General features: G+C 56.2%; 1 pseudogene; it reads left to right on the top strand.

The window, feature by feature from the left end:
• Positions 1–1,377: 1,377 nt before the first annotated feature.
• On the top strand, positions 1,378–5,421 carry LOC144173818 (uncharacterized; annotated as a pseudogene).
• The last annotated feature ends 395 nt before the right edge of the window (positions 5,422–5,816 follow it).

Here is a 5,816-nt window from a genome sequence, read left to right as displayed (position 1 = left end):
TATGACGTCAGTGAAATCGAGGTGTATCCCGGCATGATACACTTTTGTGTTAAAATATAAAACCCGAAAACGAACAACCCTAAGTATAGCGTAATCTTTAGTACTAAAGCTTGCTTCCCCGCACCAAGACCCTGTGTGCAGGGGTGCACGCTTTACAGGCCGCTTGCTTCGTTGAACTGGCTTCACTTCCGTGACGGATATGACGTACGTGAAATCTTCGTGGATCCCGGAATAAAACACTTTCGTGTTAAAAATAAAAGCCAAAAAAGTAGTTAGCGTGTATTTTTGAGTCGATAACTTGGGGTACGGTTGGTCTGACATGGTGCGGGCATAGTCGTAATTCGTCTCAGCGGCGCCGATCTGTTGCAGGAAATCAAATAATGCGGCTAGCACTTTCCGCTGAGAGAAAAGAGGCGGCCATTGTCCAAGTAGGGTTTTAAGGTGACGGCATGGAGGAAAGTATAGAGGAAAGAAAGGGTGGCAGTATCACGGCCGCCATCTTGAGAGTAGTTCAGATTCCGCCACCAGGCTACGCCAGCTATCCACGGCTGAGAAAGCGACCGAGTTGGGTTTACTGTGAGAAATGCGCTGGGTCCCTTCCCCTCCACCTGCACTGCATCAGGGCGTTTCTTTTGTTGCTGCCTCATCAACTAGACCTTTCTGTTTTTCGCTGTCGTTAGAGTGGAAGGTTGGACGATTTTGCGATTCAGTGTCGACATGGTTGCCAGCTCAAATTACTAAATGAGAATGATAGAGAACGGAAGTCTTAGAGGCGGAAAGAGTCATTATTTATATGAAAATTATCTGTTTGGGTCTCATGTTATACTTTAGGCGGTTTCGTTAAAACCGCAGTTTGAAGTCGTCGGCACCTGTTTTGCGTCTTTTGTCCTCATCATCTCTGCGCTGTGCAATCCTGTCGTCGCTGTTGATGCTGTGGTAATGTTAGTCATAATCAGAACACTACTGGACTCTAGTATAGGCTGTCAGCTTTAAAGCTAAACAAAAAAAAAGTCAAATCATCTTACCTATATAGTACTACAATTTGTTTTCTTTAGTTCGAGTGGCGCTGCGGTCGCCGGAGTGAGCGGCCGTGCCTCACCACGGCTCCCGTAATTTTCACAATGCAGCGCAGTCATTAGTTACCGCGGTATAATTAGTACCAGAGTGTTCGTGAAGGTTAGGGGCATCGACTGATACCAGTCAAGCCCAAGCGGTACGTGATTCTCCCAAATTTTTCGGATTCTGAAAGTTACACGGTGCGGGCGTGCAGCTAAGCCTAACGCTAGGCTTCGCACGAGTACGTTCCCGGGGGCGCCGGGCCCGGCCGCTAGGCCTAACCCGACGAGTACGACCAAGAGGGCGGCAGCAACTGTAACGATGGACTTGTGCTCGCCACATAAGCCCAGTGCAGCGCCGGCGCTGTTCGTCGGCAGTCACGGAGGAAGAACGAGCGTCGAGGTCAACGGCCATGACATTACACCCAAATAAACGAGCGGCTGGAGGGCGTCATGCAAGAGACTCTGGCAAGTCACGACGCCAGGTGAGCGTCTGGACGAGCCCCTGCGCCGCGTCGGACCGACAACCTAGGCATAGAGAAAGGGCTAACTTCGCGAAGCGAGTGGCCGCGACGATCACGAAGGCAGCACGCATGCCGGCAGCCATGCCGAGGGAGGAAATCAAGATAGTGATGCGACCGCGCGGCGGCCTCAACGTGGCCAGAACCGAAGCCTCGATCATCATGTCGGTCGTCATGGCGGCGGCCCGAGTAACGAGGGAGGAAGCTAAGGAAGACACCATATGCACGAATGCGGCGCAGAAAATCACCGTGGTCAGCACGCCCGACGAGCGCCGCGCCGACGTATACTCAAAGATCAGGGCCCTTAACATCGGAGGGTCCACTTACGAGATCAACGCGTACCGCACGGCGCCAGAAGGCATGGTAAAGGAAGTCATTCGCGGCGTGGCGATCGAAGACACCCCAGAAGAAATCAGCAACAACATAGTTAACCAGTACAACCCGCTAGCGGTGGAGAGAGAGAGATAAAACATTTATTATCATGTCCAGCAGTAGTGGGGTGGGGAAAGAAGGGATGGGGCGGCGAGGTGTGTGGTGAACCTCCCCGCTACGGCCGCCTACTCACTGCGCGTCTCGGTGGAGACGGCGTTTTCGGCCGTTGCCGCGCGAGGATGTCCATCACTTGCCGGACCGTGCCGCGTTGATGGCCGATGTCGTCGCTTCTTATGGCGAGTGCCATGCTTGGTGGCATTGGGTCTTGGGTGTCTTCTAGGGGCCTGCAGTCCCATAAAAGATGTGGTGTTGTAGCCCTGGCTGCGTTGCAGTGTTGACAAAGGTCGGTCTGGTAAACCGTGGGGCAGATGTGCTTGGCGAATACGGGGGTCCATATCGCTTCCGTTTGGAGTTGACGGAGTATCGTCGACTCCGCTCGTGAGAGGTCGGGGTGCGGCGGTGGGTACTTTCGTCTGGTGTCGCGGTACCAGGCTAGAATCTCACCGTATGTGAGGAGCGGCGTGGGTTTGGGGAGGGGCTGTTGGACGGAACGTGCGGGGTCGTGTACGGCTGCGCGACATGGTGAGCGCGCGTGCCGTAGCGGCCGCCTCCGCATTCCTGTTAACAGTTCCGCCGTTCGGTAGGTCGGTGTGGGCCGGGAACCATGTGAGTCGGGCGAGTTTTGCGGGTGCCCGGGAGGGGGTGCAGATCCGTAGGGTGGCGGGGGATGACTGGTTGGTGGCGAAAGGGAGGATCGCTAAGCGAGAGTCGCTGAGGATCGTGGTGCACGGAAGTTGGGTGAGGGCCAGAGCGATAGCGAATTCCTCGGTCAGAGTCGTGTGTGTTGTACGTATGCTTGCGGCTGTCTTGAGGGCTCCCGTGGCAGCTGATATGACGGCGACCGCGTAAGCATCGGGTCTGCCGGGGTATGGTGCGGCGTCGACGTAGTAAGCGCTTGTGTCTTGTGCGTACATCTTGGTTAGCGCCTTCGCGCGGGCCAGGCGACGTTCGGGGTTGGCGTCGGGGTGCATGTGTTTGGGCAGCGGGGGGATCCTGAGCCGTCGGCTGAAGACTAGTGGCAGTGGGCCGGTGGGTGTAGGGCCGATGTGGCCGGGGGGTTTGTAACCGATGCGGGCCAGGATTGCGCGGCCTGTCTTTGTCTGGGTGAGTCTTACGAACTGTGTGCTTCGCTGTTTTTCGGCGATCTCGGCGAGCGTGTTGTGAACGCCTAGGTCGAGGAGTTTCTCCGTGTTGGTATACGTGTAGAGACCGAGCGCTGTCTTGTATACTTTCCTTATCAGGGCGTCTATTTTCTGACGCTCCGCCGGCTTCCAATTGTGGTATGCCGCCACGTATGCGACATGACTAACGGCGAAAGACTGAACTAGCCGGAGGAGGCTGGTCTCTCTCATGCCGGCATATCGTGTGGCTACCTTGCGGATGAGTTGCATGGCCGTGGTGATTTTGGCGTTGAGGCGCTGTAACGTGTGTCCGTTGTGGCGGAGTGCGTCAATGTACATGCCGAGTACCCGTATGGACTTGACTTGCGGGATGGGGGTGCCGTCCTTCGTCTTCAGCTTGATGTTAGGGGGTGCTTCACGATTGTTGCGCGTACCAGGAGGTGGGAGGATGAGCAGTTCGGACGTCTCGTACCTTGGAGTTGCTCTTCCACGGTGTCAATAGCTTGCTGCAGGGCGGTTTCGATTTGTCCGTCGCTGCCACCGGCCTTCCATATGGTGATATCATCCGCGTAAATGGTGTGTTTGACGTCTGGGAGGCTGCCCAGTCTGCGGGAAACTCCTATCATGACTAGGTTAAACAATAGGGGGGATATCACTGATCCTTAGGGTGTGCCGGTGCTACCCAGAGTCTTCTCTGGGAGCTCGATGTCGCCGGCCACGATTTGCGTCGTGCGGTTAGCGAGGGAGTCTTTGACATACGCAAAAGTGCGATGTCCCATGTTGAGGTGCGAGACCTGCGCGAGGATTGCTGAGTGGTGCACCTTATCAAAGGCGCTCTGAAGATCCAGGCCCAGTAGAGCGTAGTTGTCGAGGGATCCGGCGGGGGGGTTCAGGATCTCGTGTTGAATGAGGAGCATTACGTCTTGTGTGCTGAGCTTAGTCCGAAAGCCCAGCAGAGTGTCGGGGTACAGGTCGGCTTCTTCGAGGTACGTCTGCCAGCGATTGAGGAGAACGTGCTCCAGCAGCTGGTGGAGGCGCACCGGATTGGCAACACGACGACCGTGATCATTCTCTTTGCGGGGCAGAAGGTACCCAACTACGGGAAGTACGGTTCCATGCTAGTGTGGTGCGGCTTATACCGCAAGCACTTCGAAATCTGCAGAAAGTGCGGCAAAGTGGGACACAGGAGTGACGTGTGCCCATATCCTAACACCAGAATATGTTTCGCGTGCGGAGCCGCTAACCCCGGCGCCGACCACGAGAGGGAGTGCAAGCCCCACCGCAAGCTCTGCGGGGGGCAACACCCGACGGGCGAACGGGAGTGCACGAACAGATATAAGACGCCGTTTGTGGTAACCAAGATACAGTGGGAACTGAAGATAGAGACTCTACAGCAACAGCGACAGGGACGGGTACCAGAACCGGCACGTTTCCCGCCACTCGCACCTAGGCGAGAGTCGCGTCAACGAAGCGCCAGTCGCCGGCGAGACAGGAGCAACAGCGCGAAGCGGGGAAGGAGCGCCAGCCGCCGGAGAAGATCACCGTCCCAGCCCCGGGAGAAGGTAGCGTGGGACGAAGCGGTCAAGATGGCGCCGATGACGAGACTCCAGTCCCAGAGGCAACAGCAAGCTAAGACCAAGACCCAGGAGGAAAGCGGTACCGTTACGGCTCTGCGCGCAGAAAACGAGAAGCTGAAGCAAAAGGTCGCCGAACAAGACGCCACCATCAAGGAGATCAACGAGAAGCTCGCCATGCTGATCTCGATGCACCAACAGCAGCAGCAGCAGGCCGTGCAGCCAGAACGCCGCAACCACAACCCCAACCGACGCTAGAGCGACACCAAGAAATAATGACTGAAGACGAACCAGAGCCAGAAGCTGACCCTAGGGCGGCCCGCCCGTCGGAGCCGAACCCCAAACGACGGGTGGTGGAGAGCGCCAGAGACCGCAGAATCAACGCAAGACTCGACAAGCAAGACGAGCGTCTGGATCGCCTAGAAGTCAATGCAAAGATCACCAACGAGCGACTCATGGCCCTTGACAAACGACTGACGCAATGAACGAGTTCCTCACGGCCCTCGAGCAGGCAGTTCAGGGACTACAGAACACGTTCATGCAACTACAAGCTGAAATTCAAGCCCAGATACAGGGACTGGAGAACCAGATCATTACCAAACTGCAGCAAATATGGATGGGACAACCCGCCGTAGCACAGCAACTTCCGCAGTCATAGCCGCAGCCCCAGTGCCAATAAAGCCCCTCCTGGTCTGGCACTGGAACTGCAACGGGTTCTCACAACGAAAAGCGGTGCTACAACAACACATAAGGCAGCTCAAGCGCAAGCCCGATGCAATACTGCTGCAAGAAACCAATTGCGAAGATCCCCCGCCGAGATTACAGGGGTACGCGTACCCACGCAGAACCCACTGTTGTACACAGCGTGGTGCTCAACGGCAAACGGCGCAGACACAGAGGTATGTGCATTCTGGTTCGGAGGGAGATCACCTTCGTCGAGCACACGCTCCTGACCAACAGCATGGCGGAGCACTGCATGGTCGAGCTCGTTGCGGGCAAAAGGAAGAAGGAAAGCGCATTCGTGGTGAACTTATACAGTAACCCGCTCCACCA

Source organism: Haemaphysalis longicornis, unplaced genomic scaffold (assembly GCF_048455015.1).
Source record: "Haemaphysalis longicornis isolate Haplotype H1 unplaced genomic scaffold, Haemaphysalis longicornis Haplotype H1 scaffold_3, whole genome shotgun sequence".
Taxonomy (NCBI): domain Eukaryota; kingdom Metazoa; phylum Arthropoda; class Arachnida; order Ixodida; family Ixodidae; genus Haemaphysalis; species Haemaphysalis longicornis.
This window is presented reverse-complemented; position numbering and strand designations above follow the sequence as displayed.